At 41.9% G+C, this 25,341-nt stretch overlaps 1 pseudogene; it reads left to right on the forward strand.

Annotated features, from left to right (window-relative positions):
* The first annotated feature begins 636 nt into the window (after nucleotides 1-636).
* Nucleotides 637-25,341, forward strand: part of LOC128850209 (tyrosine-protein kinase Fer-like) — a 60,111-nt pseudogene continuing 35,406 nt past the window's right edge.

A 25,341-nucleotide genomic window follows, 5' to 3' on the forward strand; every position in this document is an offset into this window, starting at 1 on the left:
GCACTGCAAGTGGAATCAAACTCCGCAGAGGAGGAGGATGGCTCCCACAGCCTAAAACATTCCCTAGGTTGAGCCATCCTCAATTGACCATCAAAACAACTTCTGTGAAGAAGAGAAGAGTCATTGTCTTGGGGGATTCCCTTCTGAAGGGAACAGAAGGCCTGATCTGCAGACCGGGCCCACTACACAGGGAGGTCTGCTGCCTGCCTGAGGCCTCTGTGAAAGACATCATAAAAAAAGCTTCTGACCCCGGTAAAGCCTACGGATTATTACCTCCTCTTAATATTCCAAATAGGCAATAAAGATATTCAGAGGAAGAAACTGAGGGCAATTAAGAAGGACTTCAGGGCCTTAGGAAGAATGGTGAGGGGCTCTGGGGTAGTGTTTACCTCTACCATTCCAATAACAAGAAATGAAGAGGGAGAGAACAAGAAAAATCAGACAATTAATAGCTGGCTCCAAACCTGGTGTGAGGAGCAAAACTTTGGGTTCTTTGGCCATAGACTGGTCTACACACCTCCAGGCTTCCTTTCCAGGGATGGGGCACACTTGTCCTCTAGGGGTGTAAGAATTCTGTCCAAAAATCTAGCAGGGCTCATTAATAGAGCTTTAAACTAGATGTGAATGGGGAGGGGGATGAAACCAGATTTGACAGAAAAGAGCCTGGAAAAGACCCTGAGAGATGGTGTACTGGAGAGGACCTCCGGTATATCACCTCAGAGCGAGGTAGGGCGAGTACATCTAGTGACATAAAAGATGTAAACGGCACTGATGGGTTAGATAATTTAAGGACCAGTCATTTGAGAATGAAGACTATTCCCTTTATGAGTGCTGCGGGATTAACAGCCCAACTGAAGTGCATCTACACCAATGCACGCAGCATGGGCAATAAACAGGAGGAATTGGAAGCTATTGCAGGGCAAGGAGGCTATGATGTAGTTGCCATTATGGAAACATGGTGGGATGACTCATATAACTGGAGTGCTGCTATGGTGGGATATAAACTCTTCAGGCAAGATAGGAAAGGTAGGAGAGGTGGTGGGGTAGCCCTCTATGTTAGAGAGTGCTTTGATACCCTTGAGCTCGATAATGGTGATGATAGGATTGAGTGTCTGTCGGTAAAAATCAGAGGAGCCCATAAGAAGGCAGATATTGTGATGGGAGTCTGTTATAGACCACCTAGCTAGGAAGAAGAGGCCGACGAGCCTTTCTACAAACAACTGGGAGAAGTCTCAAGATTGCTAGCTCTTGTCCTTGTGGGAGACTTGAACTTACCAGATGTCTGCTGGAAGTACAATACAGCAGAGAGAAAGCAGTCTACGAGGTTCCTGGAGTGTGTGGAAGACAACTTCCTCACACAACTGGTGAGTGAGCCAACTAGGGAAGGTGCCCTCCTCGACCTGCTCTTTGTGAACAGAGAAGACCTTGTGGGGAATGTGACGACTGGAGGACGCCTGGGGCAAAGCAATCACGAGATGGTAGAATTCTCAGTTCTAAGTGAGGTGAGGAGGGGGGTTAGCAGAACGGCCACCTTAAACTTCCAGAGGGCAGACTTTGGACAGTTCAGAAGGCTGGTTGATAAAGTCCCATGGGAGACGATCCTTAAGGGCAAGGGAGGTCAAGAGGGCTGGGTGCTCTTCAAGAAGGAAATCCTGGCGACGCAAGAGCAAGCTGTCCCCATGTGCCGGAAAATGAGCCGGCAGGAAAAAAAAAACAGCTTGGATGAGCAGAGAGATCTGGGTGGATATCAAACAGAAGAGGAAAGTCTATGTACTTTGGAAGAAGGGGCAGGCATCTCGAGAGGACTACAGGGAAGAAGTGAGATCATGCAGAGGAAAAATCAGGAGGGCTAAAGTCCAACTAGAACTCAGACCGGCCAGTTCTGTGAAAGATAATAAAAAATCTTTCTACAAATACATAAAAAGGAGGACCAGGGAGAATATCCAGTCTTTATTGGATGCAAAGGGAACAACTGTGACAAAGGATGAGGACAAGGCTGAGGTACTTAATGCCTTCTTTGCTCCAGTCTTTAATAGTAAGGAAGGTTGTTCCCTGTGTATACATCCACATGAGCTAGAGGAGCAGAGCAAAGCTCTCAACGATCCAAGAGGAGGAGGTTAGAAACTTGCTTGGCCAATTAGACATACACAAGTCTATGGGGCCGGATGGGATCCACCCGAGGGTATTGAGATTTCTGGCGGACGTGCTTGCCAAATCCCTTTCTATCATCTGCCAGCAGTCCTGGCTGACTGGGGAAGTTCCACTTGACTGGAGGCTGGCTGATGTTACACCCATTTGCAAGAAGGGTCAGAGGGAGGATCCAGGAAACTCCAGGCCTGTCAGTCTGACCTCAGTGCCGGGGAAGGTCATGGAGCAGGTGATCTTGAGTGCTATCGTGGAGCACATGCAAGATAACCGGGTGATCAGGCCCAGTCAACACGGCTTCACAAAAGGCAGGTCCTGCCAAACTAACCTGATTGCCTTCTGTGACAGGGTGACCCACTTAATGGATGAGGGAAAGGCTGTGTTTGTGGTGTACCTGGACTTTAGTAAAGCCTTTGACACCATTTCTCACAGTATTCTCCTTGAGAAACTGGCTTCCACTGGCCTGGACAGGGGCACCCTCTCCTGGGTGGAAAAATGGTTGGATGGCCAGGCCCAAAGAGTTGTGGAAAATGGAGTTAACTCTAGATGGAGGCCGGTCGCAAGTGGTGTCCCCCAGGGCTCAGTGCTGGGTCCAGCCCTGTTCAATATCTTTATCAATGACCTGGATGAAGGCATTGAGTGCATCCTTAGCAAGTTTGCAGATGACACTAAGCTGGGAGGAAGTGTTGATCTTCTGGGTAGGGAGGCTCTCCAGAGGGATCGGAACAGGCTGGACCGCTGGGCTGAGACCAGTGTCATGAGGTTTAACAGGGCCAAATGCCGGGTCCTGCACTTGGGGCACAACAACCCTGTGCAGTGCTACAGACTAGGGGAAGAGTGGCTAGTAAGCTGCTTGGAGGAGAAGGACCTGGGGGTGTTGATTGATAGCCGACTGAACATGAGCCAGCAGTGTGCCCAAGTGGCATCTTGGCTTGTATCAGAAGCGGCATGGCCAGCAGTTCCAGGGAGGTTATTCTGCCCGTGTACTCGGCACTGGTGAGACCACACCTTGAATACTGTGTTCAGTCCTGGGCCCCTCACTACAAGAAGGACGTTGAGGCTCTGGAGAGTGTCCAGAGAAGAGCAACGAAGCTGGTGAGGGGGCTGGAGAACAAATCTTACGAGGGGCGTCTGAGGGAACTGGGATTGTTATCCTTGAGAAGAGGAGTCTGAGGGGAGACCTTATTGCTCTCTACAACTACCTGAAAGGAGGTTGTAGAGAGGAGGGTGTTGGCCTCTTCTCCCAAGTGACAGGTGATAGGACAAGGGGGAATGGCCTGAAGCTGCGCCAGGGGAAGTTCAGACTGGATATCAGGAAAAAAATTTCACAGAAAGGGTCATTGGACACTGGAACAGGTTGAGTCACCATCCCTGGAGGTATTTAAAAGACAGGTAGACAAAGTGCTCGGGGACATGGTTTAGTGGCAGGTAGGAATGGTAGGACCCGATGATCCAAGAGGTCTTTTCCAACCAGGTGATTCTATATACTCTGACTTTGAGGTTCACTTAAGTAAAAACTAATCCAGAGTACACTTGTTAATTAGATTTGACCTTCTGCCTCAAATCACCCACTTCTGATCCCATTTCTCCCAAACATATTCCAAAGTTAAAGTAAGCCTACCTACCATATATTTATACCCAGGTTTACACCAACTTCAGTGGAGTTAATAGTGATATGAATTGGCATGAAAATCCAAACGAAGCACAGAAATTCTTTCTTTAAAGTGATACTTTAATGGAAATTTATGACAATTTTGACAGACTTCCTCTGTTTTCATCCTAAATTGTGTATCCTGATCATCTTGTTTAAAATTTGTTCTCTCTCCTGTTTTTGTCTGAAGTAGTTTTAGACTTATTACATTTTTCAAAAAAATCCTAACAAGCTGTTTAATGCATCAAAACATAAAGTTGAAGGCTATGTCTCCCCTATACAAAGAGGTCATAGCAACATAAATTCTAATATGCTTTTATTATGAAGGAATGTTGTAGTTTCCACCATTTAGAAGTTTTATAATACGAAGATAATATTAATTCCAGTTCTGGCATCCTCAGCATAGTTCTGGAATCCTCAGCATAAGAAGGATATGGAACTGTTGGAACGGGTCCAGAGGAGGGCTACAAAGATGATCAGAGGGCTGGAGCACCTCTTGTACGAGGACAGGCTGAGAAAGTTGGGCTTGTTCAGCCTGGAGAAGAGAAGGCTCCAAGGAGACCTTATAGCGACCTTCCAGTACCTGAAAGGGGCGTACAAGAAAGCTGGGGAGGGACTGTTTATAAAGGCTTGTAGCGATAGGACGAGTGGCAATGGCTATAAACTGGAGAGGGGCAGATTTAGACTAGACATAAGGAAAAATTTCTTCACTATGAGAGTGGTGAGGCACTGGCACAGGTTGCCCGGGGAAGCTGTGGCTGCCCCATCCCTGGAGGAGTTCAAGGCCAGGTTGGATGGGGCCTTGGGCAGCCTGATCTAGTGGGATGTGTCCCTGCCCATGGCAGGGGGGTTGGAACTAGATGATCTTTAAGGTCCCTTCCAACCCAAACTATTCTATGATTCTATGATTTGGAAATTCCATTTCTCACTAGGGATATTATAATATTTTAGCAAGGTGTTTCCCATAACATTTTAAATATGTCAAACAACTTCATAATTTTTATACAAAAAGTATTCCTAACCTAATTTTATCTCATTATCTTATTTATTAGTCCACTTCTCTATCACTATATACAATTTTCCTATACATACACTGTATATATATGTGTGTGTGTGTAAATATATATGCCTATGCAACTGTAATATCTTCCACAGATCTTAGATATTGCTTAGCTAAAATACATTTTACTGCATCCTTGGATGTAATCTAAGAGTGACCAATAAAACAGAAGGCCTATTCATTCTAAGGTTTTCTCAAAAATGCTATTTTGATCTAATACCTCAGGTGACAAGATCACAGTTAAAGGGCAGTTCTAAGAATTTTGCTCAGCTTCAATTGTTTGTTTGTTTTGATGGGGTTGGGACAATCATCTGTTCTACTTCAGGAAAACACAGTCAAGTTTTTAGAAGGAAGGAGGTTTTTCAAGTAATATCTGCCCTCCACCCTAAGTACATAAGCAAGTATTTTAACTGATCTTTCAAGCCTGTACATTAAAATAAATGAGCAAGTAGGAGTAATATAAAACAGCTTTTTTTTTTTTTTTTTTCACTTTTCTCATTTTGTTTAATAAACCTCTTTTCATATTTGGTCAACAAGAAACTTTCTCCATCCATTGGAGAACCTAAACAAAAGGCAACTAGAAGTAAGAGATACTCGATGACCATTTTCAGTAGGGACTAAAACAAGATGCATAATATCTAATTACATAAATAGCATCAATTCTTGAGGCTTGTATTTGGGTTACATGACAAGGCTTTGTTAACAGTGGGGCTCTTTGAGAAGAGACCAGGAGCTGCCCCTGTGATGGACAGATCCAGTTTCAGCTGGCTCCAAAACAGACCCCACCGCTGGCCGAAGCTGAGCCAGACATGCTGGTGGCACCTCTGTGACAACATATTTAATAAAGGGTAAAAAACACTGTGCAGAAGCTATGAGAGAGAGGAGTGAGAAAAAATGTGAAAGAAATTACTCTGTGGACACCAAGGTCAGTGAAGAAGGAGGGAGAAAAGATGCTTCAGGTGCCAGAGCAGATTCCCCTGCAGCCCGTGGTGAAGACCATGGTGAAGCAGGTTGTCCCCCTGCAGCCCGTGGAGGACCCCATGCCACAGCAGATCAATATGCCCTGAAGGAAACTGTGGCCTGTGCAGAGGAGCCCATGCAGGAGCAGGCTTTCTGGCAGGAACTGTGGTCTGTGGAAGACCTACACTGGAGCAATTTGTTCCTGAAGGACTGTACCCCGTGTAAAGGGTCCGTGCTGGAGCAGTTTGTGAGGAACTGTATCAAATGGAAGGGATCTCAGACTGGAGCAGGGGAAAAAGTGTGAGGAGGACGATGCGGCAGAAACAAAGTGTTATGAACTGACTGCAACTCCCATTTACAATTCTTTCTGTGCTGCTTAGGATAGGAGGAGGTAGAGGAGCCAGGAATGAAGTTGAGCCTGGGAAGAATTGAGGGGTGGGGGGAAGGTGGTTTTAGTTTTGTCTTTGTTGGCATCAAATTAAACTAATCTTCCCCACGTCAAGTTTATTTTGCCCAACTGGTAAGCAATGTCCCTGTCTCCATCTCAATCCATGAGTTTTTTTAAATCTTATTTCCTCCCCTCTGTTCTGTTGAGGAGGTGGGAGTGAGAGAATTGTTTAGTGGACATCTGACAGACAGCCAAGTTAATCCACCACAAGCAGTAGTAGTAGCAGCAGCAGCAGCAGCAGCAGCAGCAATTTATGTGATGGTGCCTCTATAATAAGTATAGGAAATATAATTATTGTAATCATGGGGAAACCTTGCCTGGCCGTCTAACCTACAGTATTACTAGTAAATCGACCACACAGGAAATGGTAATCTTTCAAGTACAGCACCAGTCTGGAAGCAGCAAAGAATATACAAATTCTTTTTTTTCTGAAGTGCAATAAAGTTGGTCTGGCATACTATTATGTCACAACATTATCATATTCACTGATCAGTCAGAACTGTGTTTTTTATGGTGTCATTTTAATCTACTTTTTTTCCTGTGTAAATAGAAATGTGTGATACTTCAGAAAAAAAATTCTACTTAAGCTGTAAAGATAAGAGAATTCTACATTGTTGATAGTACTTACCGACGATGAGCCCAACATGGATTTTGGAGATCTTATAATTCCAGCTATGGAGTGACGTATAGTGTCCAACTTTGAGACTTTGTCCTTCTTGTCCTAGGAGAAAAAGTAATCTCTCCAGTAAAACCAAGGAAATCAATATGAATTTACCTCTGTGCATTAATAATTGAATTATTGGAGGACATGGAATGTAGACTCATGGATTCTGTCTGAATAAAAGATAGGGACTGATCTGCTACTGATACAAACCAGTAAGCTTGTGTTGATGAGTGGGATTATGCTAATGCATACCAAATGAAGAGCTGAAAGATTCTGTGATTCTTTAAAAATTTGTGCAATTATTTAAATATCACTGTTGTTACCTATAAGAGATCTGAAATTCTTTTGTACTCTAAAGACAAAGGATCTAATTCTCAGCTGTCCTGAAATACCTACTTTTTAAAAGGGTATTGGTTTGACACCATATAATAAAACCATACACAATACAACCCGTACATACATACTTGCATTATCTTTACTTAATTTGTTTTGTTCTTTTATTAATCTGATCTTGTCTAATAACACATTACTTGTAAATATTGATACCAATCAGTGCAAGTGATATGATCCATTTGTTTTCTGGCACTACAATAAAGCACAGGGGCAGCCACCACTATCTGCATTTTCAGTCCTTTAAGAACAGAGCTATTTACTAAAACTAGAACATTGAATCAGCCTTAAACCATTCATAATTCAGCAAAAGTAAATGGAAAGTACAAAGTGTTTATAACTTGACTTAGTCCAAGGACAAATTTTTTACTGTGAGGGTGGTGAGGCACTGGAACGGGTGGCTCAGAAAAGTTGTGGATCATAGAATCATAGAATCTTTTGGTTGGAAAAGACCTTTGAGATCATCCAGTCCAATCATACCTGTCCACTACTAAACCATATCCCTGAGCACTTCATCTGCCCGTCTTTTCAGTACCTCCAGAGATGGTGACTCAACCACCTCCCTGGGTAGCCTGTTCCAATGCCCGAGAACCATTCTGGTGAAGAAGTTTTTCTTAATGTCTAATCTGAACCTCCCCTGGCACAACTTGAGTCCATTTCCTCTCATACTATCACTCGTTACTTGGGAGAAGTGACCAACACCCACCTCTCTACAACCTCCTTTCGGGCAGTTGTAGAGAGCGATAAGGTGTCCCCTCAACCTCCTCTTCTCCAGGCTAAACAACCCCAGTTCCCTCAGATTTGTTCTCCAGCCCCTTCACCAGCTTCCTTGCTCTTCTCTGGACACGCTCCAGGACCTCAATATCTTTCTTGTAGTGAGGGGCCCAAAAGTGAACATGGTATTCAAGGTGCGGTCTCACCAGTGCTGAGTACAGGGGCAGAATGACTTCCCTGCTCCTGCTGGTCTCTCAGTCCATCCACGGGCTTCCCTGGCTCCGAGAACCCTCCCCCATTAGGTGCTGAAGAGCTGCTATGAGGTCTCCCGGGAGCCTCCAGGCTGAACAACCCCAACTCTCTCAGACTTTCTCCATAGGAGAAGTGCTCCAGCCTTCTGATCATCTTTGCAGCCGTCCTCTGGTCTGTCCCCAACAGGTCCATGTCCTCCTTATGTTGGGTGCCCCAAAGATGGATGCAGTACTCCAGGTGGGGTCTCACCATAGGGGAGTAGAGGGGCAGAATCACCTCCCTTGACCTGCTGGCCACTCTTCTTTTGATGCAGCCCAGGATACGGTTGGCTTCCTGGGCTGCAAGCGCACATTGCCAGCTCATGTTGAGCTTCTCATCAATCAACACCTCCAACTCCTTCTCATCAGGTCTGCTTTCAATCCATTCTCTGCCCAGCCTGTAATTGTGCTTGGGATTGCCCTGACCCAGGTGCGGGACCTTGCACTTGGCCTTGTTGAACTTCATGAGGTTCGCACAGGTCCACCGCTCCAGCCTGTCCAGTTCCCTCTGGATGGCATCCCTTCCCTCCAGTGTGTCAGCTACACCACACAGCTTGGTGTCATTGGCAAACTTGCTGAGGGTGCCCTCAATCTCACTGTCCATGTCTGCGACAAAGATGTTAAACACCACCAGTCCCGATGCTGATCCCTGTGGGACACAGAGGTGCCACCAGCTTTACTGATTGGCTCAGCTTTGGCCAGCAATGGATCCATTTTGGAGTTGGATAAAACTCTCTGTCCAGCACCGGGTGCGGCTCCTGGTGTCTTCTCACATTGGCCACCCCTGCAGCCCCACCGCTACCAAAACTTTGCCATGTAAACCCAGTACACCAGGGAAGTATGATCGATTTGAAAATATTCTAGAACAGTGTTGTGGTTTAAACCCATCCAGCAACTAAGCACCACACAGCCACTCACTCCCCCGCAGCGGAATGGAGGAGAGAATTGGAAGGGTAAAAGTGAGAAAACTCTCGGACTGAGATAAAGACAGTTTAATAGGTAAAGCAAAAGCTGTGTGTGCAAGCAAAGCAAAACAAGGAATTCATTCTTAGTTATCTCCATCACACATAACAGTTACTTTGGAAGACAAACACCATCACTCCGAATGTCCCCCCTCTTCCTTCTTCTTCCCCCAGCTTTATATGCTGAGCATGACGTCATATGGTACGGAATACCCCTTTGGTCAGTTGGAGTCAGCTGTCCTGGTTGTCCCCCCCGCCCAACGTCTTGTGCACCCCCAGCCTACTTGCTAGTGGGGGCAGCGTGAGAAGCAGAAAAGGCTGTGTAAGCACTGCTCAGCAATAACTAAACATCCCTGTGTTATCAACACTGTTTCCAGCACAAATCCAAAACAAAGCCCCATACAAGCTACAAGAAAATTAACTCTATCCCAGACAAAAAAATAATACATACGAGTGCAAAACTGTTTACATAAAGCTCTTTGGAGAATGGTCATTAATGGGATCCTGACAGAGGAGAGGGATGTATCCTGTGGGACATTGCAGGATATATGTTGAGATTAGTTTTGGATGTTTTTTCAGTGTTTCAGTTTGTAATCCTCCCTCTCAGGATGACTGGTTCAGGGTATGCTTATTAAATTTCTAGGCATGCCTGGAGGGATTGAAAGTGCACTGGGGGGCAGTTGTAGACTTAAATATAATTTGACAAACTGGAGAAATGGTCTGAAAAAAATAATGTTACTCATCAGGAACAGATGCCATAGCAAAAATAATCAGTAATGCCATGTTTCCAGATGGGTTTAATTTTTTTTTTTTTTTTTTTTAATAAGTGTGACTTATAGAAGTTTAAAGGGATTCTTTGGCTTTCAGTGTTAATAGAACCTCAACTGAAGTATTGTCTGGTTTTGCGTACTGCATTTGTGGAACATTGTGAGCCGACTGCAAAAAGAAAACAGGATTTAGAAGATGTATGAGTTGTTTAGTATGAAGATTAGAAGACTGGGCAGAGAAGGGGAATGTATAATCTTCTAATAAGTAAAAGATGGATTGCAGAGGACTGTGTAATTTTTATGTCCATGGCAAGTAGATGAAGGAAGTAAGTGTTTAAATTGAAGCAAGAAATATTTAGGTTGGAGAAAGAATGTTTTCAGCTAGCACAGCACTAGGCCTGAATTGTATTGAGAAGCTGCAAAGTTACTCATCGTTGGATGTCTCGGTAAGATCATAAAAACATCTGCCACACAGTTCTGCAATTAGTCTTCCTGACAAAGAATAAAATAGGTGACCTTTTGAATTACCTTATAGCTCTCTGGTTCAGCACTGAACTAGTCTTGTCAGCATGAACTTGAGGATTTCTAGACTCTAAGTGTAGTACTGTGATTGTGATGCTGACAGTGATGAGGAAATGTTAAGCTGTACTAGAGAAGCTGTGAGCTTTGAACAGGAGTAATAGTGAGAGAGTTCAGCTACTCAAGTATGGACCGAATCAGTGCTTCATTAGGATGATATGTAGCAATGGAATTTTTGCTCACAATAAACAACAGCTCCCTAGAATAAGTCGTCTTAGAACCCACAGGAGAAGATGCTATTTTGAGTTTCACCTTAAGTCATGTGCACTCAAGGTGATGTAGAGGTATTAGTGGGACAGCCGGTATCTAATAGCAACCAGCATACGATAGTTTCAGCATTGTAATGGTAGAGGACAAACCAAATAAATCCATCATACAGAAACTCAATTTCAGGAAAAGGAGTTAAGTAAACTTGAGGCAGATAATTCTTTAAAATCAAAACAAAACAATAAAAGGGAAAAAAAGCAGAAGAATAAAAACAAATACCCAAATGAAAAGAATAAAAAGATTAATTCATAAATCAAGCTATCTGAAGGCTTTTCAGAAATACTGTATTAGAAGGCCAGGTAAGCTGCGTGCTGTAATTCAAGAAGAAAACATGCTCAAAACCCCATGCCATAGTTCTATAAAAAGTAAGGAGGCCAATATCAACAGAAGTCTGGCATTTAAGAAAATAAAGGAAAACAGGATCATCCATAAAACATGGTAGTTAAACAAGAGATTAAGAGGGTTTAAGAACGTGAAGAGTGTCTTATAAAGGATGCTTGAGCTGACAGCAGAAATTTCTTTAAATACATCAAATGTAGGAAGCTGGTGAGAAGACCTTTAGCTTTTCTTGAAGAGAAAGGTATAAGGGGACACTCAGGAATGACTAAGCCAAGGCAGCACAGCTCAGTGTATTCTTTGTATCAGCTTTTCCCGCTGAAGACGTTGGGGAGATTGCCTACCTGATTCATTATTTGTTGTAGGGAATCTGAAAGTACTAGTTCAATATAAGGATAATATGGGGAACCATTGGACCAGATATATAGTGATTAATAGTTTATAAGTCACCAGCACCAGATGGCCTTCACCTGCGAGCTCTGAAGGAGCTCAAATATCAAACTGTTGAATTGCTGGTTAAGGTGAGTAACCTACCACTATGCCAGGGTCCTGCTGGATTATCAAGGGACTAAGAAGAGATCCTGGGAGCTACAGAGATGATTCTGACTTCCATCCTTTGCAAGACTGTAAAGCCTAAAATAAATAAGATTTCAGAGGGTATGAATAACCATGGTCTGCTAGGAAAGAGTCAGCATTATTTCTGTAAAGACATTTGCTAACTTGATGGAGTTCTGTGATCTTTAAGGTCTCTTCAAACCCAAACCATTCAATGATTCTATGCATCTAGGAAGATGTCAATAAGTATGTGGGTAAAAAGATTTCAGTGAACAAAATATATATTTTTTTTCAAAGAGCCTTTGATAAGGCTCTTTGCCAAAGACTGTTAAAGCAAATAACTTGCCATAGGATAGGAGGAAAGGCCCTTATAGATAGATTGTCAAAGGGTAGGATGCAAAGGGTAGGACTTAAGAGTACTTTTTTCAGAATGGAGCAGACTCAGTAACTAATGGAATTAGTGCTGTGACTGGCTTTTACTCAACATTTTTATCAGTGACTTAACAAGAGAGTCAATGACCGGATGAATGCAGAACTGTTTTTCTCCTGATCTTGCAATACTAGAACTAGGTGGCACTGGTTGAAACCGGCAGGAGACTGTTTTAAAACAGATAAGAGGAAAGTGCTGTCCAAAGCAGGCACTGAACTTCTGGAACTTGCTGTTGCAGGAAGTTGTGGAGGCATACAGGTATCAACAGATTCAGATATTGATATCCTGGGCTTGCCTGTTTCTTCTGAAGTCTCCCCCATTACTGGGAGGATTGAGGAAAACACTATCTGTGGTCCTGAAATTTTAGCATTCTTCCCAGGACTCTGAAGTCTCTTTTGATTGAGCTCAGACATAGTTGCGACAACATTTGTTCCCACATGAAAGAGCAGGAATGGATAGTAGCCTGAAGGTTGGACTGGACTCTTCAGTCTTGTGGTGACATCCCTAACTCAGGCCCCAGGGAGGCAGCAAACTTCCCTGAAAACAGGGTTAGGTCTGCAAGCAGGTGCTTCCCTTCCACACAGGAGGGAATCACCAATGACTGTAACTCATTTCTTCTTGGTGCTGGTCTTCATGCAGGTTTTATTGCAAGGGCTTGGTCTCTCTGACCTTGGCAAGACTGCTTGCATGGGTCCCTCCTCTTTCTCATTATGCGCTTCATCTACCATATCCAGGGCCTCATATCTGTTCTGTAAGGGCATCTTAGAGGATAAGGAGGGGGTTCTCTTACAGCTCCGTGCTGTAACCTTCTTCCACCCCTCCTTATCCCTTGTGACACTGCTTTCCTCCTGGCACAAAGCAGATCCAGGACCTGCCTCTGTAGTGGCCATGCCAAGTTGGCTTCTATGCGTGATAGATGGCAGAGAATGGCTCCATTGATCAATCTCCCCCTCAGACTCTCAAATACTCTTCAGTCTGCTCACCTCTTCCTGCAGCTCAGCCACCAAGCAGAGCAGTTCATCGATCTGATCACACATCCCACAGCTATAAACCTGGGTGGTCTCATGCTTGAACAGGAGCTCTGTGTGGCTGCATTGGTTCTACCAGGTGCTAGAAACTCAGGAGAAGCAGGGGACACTGCTTTTTGCCAGATGGTCACCATGCTGCTGCATGCCTACCTGCTACTGACAGGCTGAGAGAGTTGGGCTGACAGGCTGAGAGAGTTGGGCTTGTTCAGCCTGGAAAAGAGAAGGCTCAGAGGAGATCTTATAGCGACCTTCCAGTACCTGAAGGGGACCTACAAGAAAGCTGGAGAGGGGCTATTCACAAAGGCTTGTGGTGATAGGATGGGGGGGAATGGGTACAAACTGGAGAGGGGCAGATTTAGACTGGACATTAGGAAGAATTTCTTCACCATGAGAGTGGTGAGACACTGGAACAGGTTGCCCAGGGAAGTTGTGGCTGCCCCATCCCTGGAGGTGTTCAAGACCAGGTTGGATGGGGCCTTGGGCAGCCTGATTTAGTGGGATGTCCCTGCTCATGGCAGGGGGGTTGGAACTAGATGATCTTTAAGGTCCCTTCCAACCCTAACTATTCTGTGATTCTACTGTACACCTGCCCACCAATCAAAAGTCACAGTAGGATAATGAGAAATAAAAACAAATCTCAAAATGCCTTTCCCCACTCCTCCCATCTTCCTGGGCTCAACTTTGCTCCCCCTTTTCTCCCCCTCCTCCACACCGAGCGGCTCAGGGGGAACGGGGAATAGAGATTGCAGTCAGTTCATCACACGTTGTCTCTGCTGATCCTTCCTCCTCACTATTCCCCTGCTCCAGTGTGGGGTCCCACCCATGGGAGACAGTCTTCCATGAATTTCTCCAATGTGGATCCTTCCCACAGGCTGCAGTTCTTCACAAACTGCTCCAGCATGGCTCCTTTCCATGAGATGCAGTCCTTCAGGAACGCACTGCTCCAGCATGGGTCCCCCAAGGGGTCACAAGTCCCACCAGCAAACCTACTCCAGCGTGAGCTTCTCTCTCCATGGGGCCCCAGGTCCTGCCTGACAGGAGCCTGCTCTGGCTATGGGCTTCTCATGGGGTCACAGCCTCCTTCAGGGCACATTCACCTGCTCCAATGTGGGGTCCTCCATGGGCTGCAGGTGGATGTCTCCTCCACTGTGGATGTCCATGGGCTGCAGGGGGAACAATGTGACTTTCCCTGATCTTCTCCATGGGCTGCGGGGGAATCTCTGCTCTGGCTCCTGGAGCACCTCCTCCCCCTCCTTCTTCACTGACCTTGGTGTCTGCATAGCTGTCTCTCTCACATATTCTCACTCCTCTCTCCCAGTTGTTCTTGTGCAACTGCTTTTCTGCCTTCTTAAATATGCTATTACAGAGGCACTGCCACTATCGTTGCTTGGCTCAGCTTTGGCCAGCGGCGGGTCCATCTTGTAGCCAGCTGTCACCGGCTCTTCACATGGGGGAAGCGTCTGGCATCTTCTCACAGAAGCCACCCCTGCAGCCCCCTCCCGCTACCAAAATGTTGCCAGGCAAACCCAATGCATCTTCTCACAGAAGCCACCCCTGCAGCCCCCTCCCGCTACCAAAATGTTGCCAGGCAAACCCAATGCATCTTCTCACAGAAGCCACCCCTGCAGCCCCCTCCCGCTACCAAAATGTTGCCAGGCAAACCCAATGCATCTTCTCACAGAAGCCACCCCTGCAGCCCCCTCCCGCTACCAAAATGTTGCCAGGCAAACCCAATGCACATTATTTTCCTGAAAGCAGTTCCTGCTTTCACTACTGTAAGACAGAGTACTGCTCTGAATGGATCGTGGGTCTGACCCAGTAGGACATTTCTTATTTTCTTCATTAAGAAAATGTTTATTTACTCTGAGACAAATAAAAGATTGACATTTGTGATAGTCGTGTTTGAGTCATTTTTATTTCATTCTTTATACTTATTTTTATACTTATGCATTTGATGGTTTTCATATACTTTATCTGAAACTATTCTAACATTTCTGCTAAAAGAAAATACAACAATTTTTTTCTTGGTCTCGCATAAGAACACCAAAACATTTGGTCTTACTAGTGACCTGAGGTTTGTCAAATTTTAGCTTCTTCAGAGAAAGAGCTTAAATGTATTATTGTGGAGCAAAGTGCAAACTTATAATAAATCCATTAGATTTAAGTCAAGCACAAGTATTGATGTTTGTATACTTTAAAATCACACATGAATTTTCTTTTTCTCTTTCTTCTCAGGAAAGGAGACTGAGAAAGCAAAAGATCGGTGTGATAAAGCCACTATGAAACTTCATACGTTGCATAATCAATATGTATTGGCACTGAAAGGAGCACAGTTACATCAGCACCAATATTATGACACTATACTTCCTCTGTTACTTGATTCACTACAGAAGATGGAAGAAGAAATGATTAAAGCCCTGTAAGCTATATTTTCTTATATATTTCTAATTTCCACTTTTTTTGTTTAATATCCAAATTAATTTGGAGTATTATTAGAAAATAATAAGCCTTCATCAATTATTTGTATATCAAAGAAAAGTGTTCAAATAACTGCAGATAGTAGCTTTAAGGGGTTACTTGAGCATTTTCACGAGAGACTGTCTTCTCATAAAACTTTTAAATCTTAGAGATTAACTGTGGTGTTTATAGTTAAGCTCACGCTTTATCCGTTCCTTCAGCTGTAATACTATGGCAAGTTAACATGCTTTAACTTGGTCAACACTGAATTGGTCAGGCAGCTGGACTAGATGATTGTTGTAGGTCCCTTCCAACTGAAATATTCTTCCCTTCCCTTCCCTTCCCTTCCCTTCCCTTCCCTTCCCTTCCCTTCCCTTCCCTTCCCTTCCCTTCCCAAGTTAGTTGCCTCTCCGGTAGCCTCATTTTTATGAAATTCTGCTGGGAACTGGTTTGGTTTAAAATGGCCAACAGTCTTTAAAGTAATTTGGGAGGAGGGCCAGATGCATGGTTACTTGTGTGTGCAAATAGCAGGATCATATAAACCTAATCTCATCATAGCTTATCCAGCCTTAAAAATGCAATTACCTTTTTCTGAAAGATCATTGTCCGCATCACTGATGAAGATGTGCAAACTGATATCTCAGAGAATTGTCAATGAGGACTCTAAGCTATCTTTTCTGATTTGTAACCACCATGCTGCCTCTTTGGCTTTCCTGAAGAATATGAGTTGGTTTGTGAGACTATTCTGTAGGTCTTTCTCTAAGACATTCTGTGGACTACAATTAAAAAATATTGCTTACTCTAAAAGGAAAAGCAGTTAATTCTTTTTGTAAGAACTGTTCATTTAGATGGGAGACACCCTTCTATATCTCATTTTCTTACCTTTTCCAAAGTCTATATTCACCTTGACTTCAGCACACAACAAATGAAGCAGAGTTGGGAGTTTCGTGCCTTATATGCTTAGGTTATGCAGGCAATAGTAACTACTTCATGAAGTATCATCGCCCCCTTTGATTCTGGTGCAGGTATGTAAATAAAATAGACCTCTATAGTAGTGTCTGCACAGGCCTTTTAATCTCAATTTTGTATGTAAAATCACAGCAGAAGGCCAGATAAATTTGTGGGCTGTAATGAATATGGTGTTTTGTAACTGTGAATTACGATAATTCACTGAAAGGTTTTATCATTTAACAAGAACCTATTGAATTCAATTTTCTTTGTCATCTTTGAAACAAAAACCTGTAAAAATATTCTTGTCACTAAATAAACATTTTCATTGAGTTTTGAATTTACTGGAAAATTACTGCAGTCTAATATCTTTGGGCTTAATTCTACAAAAGGGGATGGTGATTTCAACTGTAGGGGTTGGTGTGGCTATCTGTGTGAAATCTACTTCGTCAATAATCTTGATTTTGCAAATCAATTATTTTGGAGAACTTAACACAGTTTCTCACAGTATTCTACTTGATAAACTGGCTTCCACTGCCAGGACAGGGGCACCCGCTGCTGGGTTAAAACCTGGCTGGATGGCCAGGCCCAAAGAGTCATGGTAAATGGAGTTAAATGCAGTTGGAGGCCGGACACAAGGGGTGTCCCCAGGGCTCAGTGCTGGGTCCAGTCCTGTTCAATATCTTTATCAATGACCTGGATGAAGGCATTGAGTGCATCCTTAGCAAGTTTGCAGATGACACTAAGCTGGGAGGAAGTGTTGATCTTCTGGGTAGGGAGGCTCTCCAGAGGGATCGGAACAGGCTGGACCGCTGGGCTGAGACCAATGTCATGAGGTTTAACAGGGCCAAATGCCGGGTCCTGCACTTGGGGCACAACAACCCTGTGCAGTGCTACAGACTAGGGGAAGAGTGGCTAGTAAGCTGCTTGGAGGAGAAGGACCTGGGGGTGTTGATTGATAGCCGACTGAACATGAGCCAGCAGTGTGCCCAAGTGGCATCTTGGCTTGTATCAGAAGCGGCATGGCCAGCAGTTCCAGGGAGGTTATTCTGCCCGTGTACTCGGCACTGGTGAGACCACACCTTGAATACTGTGTTCAGTCCTGGGCCCCTCACTACAAGAAGGACGTTGAGGCTCTGGAGAGTGTCCAGAGAAGAGCAACGAAGCTGGTGAGGGGGCTGGAGAACAAGTCTTACGAGGGGCGTCTGAGGGAACTGGGGTTGTTTAGCCTAGAGAAGAGGAGGCTGAGGGGAGACCTTATCGCTGTCTACAACTACCAGAAAGGAGGTTGTAGCGAGGTGGGTGCTGGTCTCTCCTCCCAAGTGATAGGTGATAGGACAAGAGGAAATCGCCTCAAGCTGTGCCGAGGGGGGGTTCAGAAAAACTTCTTCATTGAAGGGGTTATCGGGCACTGGAACAGGCTGCCCAGGGAGGTTGTTGAGTCACCATCCCTGTAGGTGTTTAAAAGATGGGTAGATGAAGTTCTTAGGAATATTGTTTAGTAGTGGACAGGTACGGCTGGGCTTGATGATCTCAAAAGTCTTTCCCAACCTAGGGCTTCTATGATTCTGTGATTCTAAGTGTTTATTAACATCACTAATATTTTTTTAGCAATTACCTTAGATTCCATTTTTCCTAGATCTGCTGTTGCTGTAGTTGGCATTAATGAATTCTCTTGTCTGTTTACTCCTTAGAAAAAGTACTGAAGAAATACAAGCAAATAATTTTATTTTTTTTTAAATAAATGTAGCTTGAGATCTTATCCAGGAAAATTCTGCCAATACTTTATTTTGCCTGCACTTTCCTCTGGGTTGGTCAAAATTGAAAAAACAAACTTCACCATGCTTAAGAACTTGGCAATCCAGTAAGGTTGTCAAAAAAAAAAAAAATTAAACAGGATATTATAATGAAGTGCTATTTATTAAAGAGAGTATGAAGTCATTCTGGAGAAATATCTCTGTATGCTATTAAATGTAGTGGTAAAATATGACATTAATTTATCATTTCCTAATAACTTGCTTTTGTCCACTGTTGCGGACAGATCATTAGGCTAGAAGGCTCATACTTTCTCATAACAATTTTTTGCTTGATTTTATTTCTTCTTGTAAATATATGCAGACTTGTGATTTATGCTTATTTTTGCCCTAATGGCCAAATAATAAAATGAATATATGAATGAGAACAGTCGAATCAATGGAGAAAGCCAAGTCTTAAAGGGAATGCACACTGTCTATTTTTTGACTAATTTTCGTGTATGTCAGAATATACTTATTTTGTCAGTCAAGGGAACATGAAAAGCTTCAGTATAAATGATAACTAGCATAAGTTTTCTGGTTATAAAGAACAGTGTCATCAATGAGCTGTATACGTTCCTTTTCACTGTAATCTCTACAGCTTTGCTTGCACTCCATTATGTCTAGATATACTGTAATTAGTATAGGCATGGTCTTGGAGACTACTCATAGACAATCTGTAAAGAAGAGGTCACAACTGATCTGTTATTTCTTTGAGTAGTATATGGTCTTTTTTTTTCCTCCCTTATTAGGCAGTTAAAATGTGTTTGTAGCAACAGAAAACTGAAAGTTTGATGCATGGTCAGTGCCATCTATGCCTTCAGTACCATGTTATACACTATAGTGGGTTTTCCTTTCTCTCTAGAAAAGGAATCTTGGATTAATATAGCCAGATCACCAGTCTTGTAACAGAAGAGATTGTGAATGTCCATAAAGAGATCAAGACCTCTGTTGATCAAATAGACCCTAACTCTGAGTATAATGACTTCATAGATACTCATAGGTATAAGTTTTCATCTTGGTGTACATGTTCATGTTTCTTCTCAAGGAAAAACTTATATTAAACTACAACATTGCTAAAAGTGATCAGAGTTGTATTTGTTTCTGTTTGGTTCCTTTTAAATTGTTGTTTGTAAAACATTATCCTAATTTTAAAAGCTGTTCCACTTGCATGTGCAGAAAGTTGTCTGAATGTCAGGGTTTCAACCTGAATGTTTCTTCTTTAGGGAACTGAGGTTGTTCAGTCTAGAGAAAAGGAGACTGAGGGGAGACCTTATTGTTCTGTACAATTATCTGAAAGGAGGTTGTAGGGAGGTGGATGTTGTTCACTTTTCATAATTAACAAATGATAGTATGAGAGGAAAGGGCCTCAAATTGCACCAGGGGAGGTTTAGACTGGATATCAGGAAAAAATTATTCACCAAAAGGGTCATCGGGCACTGGAACAGGCTGCCCCGGGGAAGTGGTAGAGTCACCATCCCCGGAGGTATTTAAAAGATGGGTAGATGTGGTTCTTAGGGACATGGTTTGGTGGTGGACTTGGCAGTGTTAGGTTTACGGTTGGACTTGATGATCTTAAAGGTCTTTTCCAACCTAAATGATTATGTGATTCTGCGATTCTATGTATAGTCTTCTACCAGTACCAAAGTTATGGTTCTTTACATGTGATAACAGTAATTGGAATTCTGTGTTTCTAGAGACAGTCAAAGAGATGGATGGTTGAATCATAGAATCACAGATGTAATTTTTCCTAATATCTGGTCTAAATCTCTCTTAGCTATTTCCCCTTGTCCTATTGCTTGTTACTTGAGAGAAGAGATCAACACCCACCTCACTACAGCCTCCTTTTGGGGAGTTACAGAGAGCAATAAGGTCTCCCCTCAGCCTTCTTTTCTCCAGGGTAAACAAGCCCAGTTCCCTCAGCTGCTTCTCGTAGGACTTGGTCTCTAGACCCTTCACCAGCTTTGTTGCTCTTCTTTGTACACATGACAACCCAGATTCAGTGTGAGCTAATTTAGTATATATTTGGATGCATTTTGCATCCTGGGCTAAGTTAAGTTTCTCTGCTATATTTCTCTCACTGCCCGTATTCTAGATAGTTTAAAGTGAACTCTAGGTACCCCTGTATAAGCTGTAGGTATTGCAGAGTGAGCAGTGCCTGAAACAAAAAAATATGCAAGTAGCGCAAGAAAGTTTTTAATTTAAAAAATAAACCTTATTTGCTGTTTATTGAACTGATATTGCATATCGGTACATAAGTGGATAGTCCTAACGCTTCTTGCATTATCCAGGTAGTTATTATTGATAATCGTCACATGCAGATTTATAGCTGGATCTGCTAAGAGTGTATTCATGCAAATAGATACCTCTTGAAAATCTTGATTATGTTATGATATTAATTCAAAGAATCATATTCTACTTTGTTCTCTTGTATGTATTTTAAACTGTGTCCATTATTTAATGGAAAAAATATTATATATCTTATTATATTTTACTTTTATTTCATATGCAATTTAAACTATATTCTATTTATTAATACTTAGAACCAAAACAATTTTCTTTATGATCTACTTAAAGGTATATGTTAATTTTGCAAATATGACTTTTATTTGATAAATTAGGTCATCAGAAGTTGTTGAACAAGCAATAGAATTTGATACATCTTTACTAGAAGAAAATGAAAACCTTCAAGCTAATGAGATCATGTGGAATAATCTAACAGCAGAAAGTTTACAAGTCACGTAAGTTTTCTTTACAAACTTTAATCCTTTAGAAATTCTGTCATACACAATAGCTAGACTTAATCATCTCATTGCATAGCTGTGTCTTGACTTTTAAGGTTCAGTTTCTGAAATAATGTTTTTAAGCTATAGACTCTCGCCCATTGCACTGCTTATTGTTCCTTTACACAAAATGCTCCTGCCTAACGCCCAAAAAGCAGCACTTGCCTGAACTGTCAGTCTAGTCTCTCCTCCTCCCCAATTAATTTTTACAGTACCCCAAATCCAATCATGAATTTTCTTTGGAAATGTAATAATTTTCTCAGAGGTGTTTCCACATTCAGTATTATAGGAAAATACTGAAATCTGTGAAGCTTGAGTTTAGTCATATAGTTAGTGATGTAAATTGCCAACCTTGAAATGTTCATAAAAACATTTGGTTTACCTGTTTTGTAAGTGTTCTGCTTTTTCCAAAGAAAATTCTTATTCACTGTTATAACCTTTAATTTGTATTATTTTACTAATTGTTGTAATTAATTTTGTTGTAATTACTTTGATGTAATTGTATTACATTTCATGGAACTTTTAGCCATTCAGGGTGATAAACTACCTCTCTGCATATTTTGTTGATCTTTTGTGTAGTTTTATCTTTTTATTTATTTCCCCAACTTTAATCAGTTGTTACTGGACAGCAAATCTCCTGATGAGCTTATTATCTTGTCAATCTCATCTTTTACATAAAATATTCTGATGCAGTCACTTTTCAGATGGAAAAAATAATTTTATATTTATTTTTATTGACTATAAGCAATATAAAATGTTAAATTCAATAATTCATTGGTAGATTTTTTTTGTCTGTAATATATTTCAATCTGACTTATTTGAAGTTTTTATTTACAATATATAACTGATCCAAAAAAGAAATTGGTATATTTTTTTTAATTTGTCTGCTTAATCAAACTATGACTTTTGTTTTATGCAGATTTTTATTAAAATCAAAATAATAGTGAGAATGTATAGAAGTGAGACATTTCAAATGAAAATACATAACAGCGTGTCTTCCATAAATTATTCTAAGCCCTATGTTTCCTCAACACTACTGAGATTCCCGTTCTTTTTAAAGGTCATTAGCTGTTCCCTGTTTTTCTTGTGCAATCTAATTATTTTTCATAATTTTATTCTTAAATAGGTATTGAAATAACCTCTTTTATATAATTTCTCAGCTTTCTTTGTCAGACTCCTCCTCAGTCCCAAAGCAACTTAATCTTTCTTATGAAAAAGTCCATTAATAACTAAGCCCCTCCTTCCTCTTTAAATATTTTTCTGTTTATAATATATTCTGCATTATTACTAAATTGAAATTATTCCTGCACAAACTATGTATATGTTGTACAGCCAGCTGCACTTCAGCACAGTTACAAGGGAAAAAATACATACTAAATCTCCCTTATGAAAAGACTTACGATTTTTCTAGGATTCTACCTTCCACAGCTCAAAAATAGAAATAACTTCTTGTTTGGCTTGTCTTCTGTATCCCAGTGTTTATAAATAAGCCATCAACACGTCTAAGCAAAACAGCTTAAACACTGCATTTTTAGCAAATTATTTCAATGAAACTTGTATTTGTAAATGCGTACCTTCATATTTGCATAAATATAACTTTTTTAATACAACTTCCAGTGTGTCCTCTTACAAAGCTTATATTCAAGCACTTTAAATTCTTTGTTACATTTGAGTGAAATTTTATGGTGTGATTTTATTTTTGGAACGGGAATGAAATAGCTCTTTGTAGTGTTGCTGAATGTCCACTTTCTAGTATGGATTATATTAGGGCCTCTGAGCAAATGAGTCTGACTGTATTAGGTCAGACCAAAGACTTACCTAGCCGACTTTCTTCTTTCTGACATTAGCCCAAAGGGAAAGTCTAGGGTGAAGAACATGAACAGGATGTGTGTGCTTTCCCTAGAATGTTCTCTGAGACTCCCATAATTTGCAGATTAGATTTTTTTGATCCAGAAGTAATATTTGTTTGTAATAGCCTTAGATGTATTTTCCTTTCATTAATTTGTCCAGTCAGTTTCAATGGGTGTAAGAATCTATCGTCCATGGTATTTTATGTGAAGGAATTCCAAAGATTATTTTAACATTATGTGGACCTGCTGCTCCCTAGTTTCATTTCATGACTCTAAGATCTTGGTTTGGAAGAGAATAGGAACAATTAACTCCTTTCCACCCCATTCATGATATTGTAAACTTTAATCATACTCCTGCTGTGTCTTTTTTTTTTTTTTCAAAGCAAAGTCTTTAGCTTTAGTCCTTCCTTTCCCAAACCTTCTTATATTTTATTAAGCCTGTTATCTTTCTTTGAATGTTTTTAAGATTACTGTGTTGTTTTTGAGACAAATGACCAGAACTGCACAGGTGATCCACATACATAGATTAGAGGGAGGCATATTGAGTTTTCCTATGTTCTTGTTCTGCCTGATTTTTGACAAATCCTAGAGTAGAGAATCCTTGTGTTTGATTTTTCTGACCACTGTTGAGTATCAAGCCAATGTTTTCATGGAACAGTCTGTCATAATCCCAAGATCTCATTTCTTAGTCGTAATGGTCAGCTTAGAGCCATTCACTGTATAAAATTTTTATTGTTTTCCTCCTTGCATATTTGTTTATTTTAATACACATGGAGATTAATCTTCTAAATGGCAGTCAAGCTACTGATTCTCTTAAGATTCAGAAAACTCCTTTTGCATTATTCACATTCAGCCCCTTCCTTTACTACCTCAAATAACTTTGTGCTGTCAGCATTCTTTGTCACTTTTAAAATTGTTGTTTCATCTCAGTTAAAAACTGACTGTTTATTCTTATCATCTTTCTTCTTATGACTGCTTAGTTTTCTTTAAATGATTTTGCTTAATATACCTTGCCATCTGCTTTTCAGACAGCTTTTACTATAATCTTGCTTTAAGACTACTAGGAAAAAAAAAAACCAAACCAAAAATTAAAAAAAACTACTAGAAAAATATAACATGGTTATTGTGCATTGACTAGATATTCTCAAGTAAGGTCAGTGTATTACATCCTTGTCTTGGTTTAGCACACCTCTTCAGCCAGGTCGGCAGCTAAACACGGGGCAGATGTATCCCAATTCCCCTCCCACAGGCAAAGGGGAAAGGGAAATGAGAAAAGAAGAGACTTGTGGGTTGGACACTAAAGCTAAAACAGCTTTAATGAAATGACTATAATAAAAAGGAAACAATAATATTAATAAGAAAATAACAAAATAGGTAGAAGTATACAAACCCAATTCAAACTCACCCGATGACCATAGTCACCACTGATGCTACAGGGCAGGCGCAGGGAAGGTCCAGGACTGGACTCAGCAGCAGGTGGGAGCTGGACTCAGGAACTGGATCCAGGAACTGGACTCAGGGACACAAGGATGGGTTCAGGGGCAGGCAGACAAAGTCCACCCTGAACATTGGCCACTGAAGAAAGAGGGCTGACCCTCATGATCTGCCAAACTAACCTGATTGCCTTCTATGATAAGGTGACCCACTTGATGGATGAGCTGTGGATATAGAGTACCTGGACTTCAGTAAAGCCTTTGACACAGTATCCTACTTAAGAAACTCGCTACCACTGGCCTGGACAGTCGCACCCTCTGCTGGGTTAAAAACTGGCTGGATGAGGGCTTGGTGCTGGGTCCAGTTCTGTTCAATATCTTTATCAATGACCTGGATGAGGGGATCGAATGTACCCTTAGCAAATTTGCAAACGACACTAAACTGGGAAAGTGTTGATCTGTTGGAGGGTAGGGAGGCTCTACAGAGGGATCTGAACAGGCTGCATCAATAGGCTGAGGCCAATGGTCTGAGGTCCAACAAGGCCAAGTGCAGAGTCCTGCACTTGGGACACAAAACCCCTGTGCAGATGTACAGGCTTGGGGAAGTGTAGCTGGAAAGCTGCCTGGCAGAGAAAGACCTGGGGGTGTTGGTCGACAGCCGACTGAACATGAGTCAGCAGTGTGCCCAAGTGGCCAAGAAGGCCAACAGCATCTTGGCTTGTATCAGAAACGGTGTAGCCAGCAGGACCAGGGGAGTGATTCTGCCCCTGTACTCAGCAATGGTGAGGCTCGAATACTGTGTTCAGTTTTGAGTCCCTCACTATAAGAAAG

The sequence above is a fragment of the Cuculus canorus genome, chromosome W, assembly GCF_017976375.1.
Source record: "Cuculus canorus isolate bCucCan1 chromosome W, bCucCan1.pri, whole genome shotgun sequence".
Lineage (NCBI taxonomy): Eukaryota > Metazoa > Chordata > Aves > Cuculiformes > Cuculidae > Cuculus > Cuculus canorus.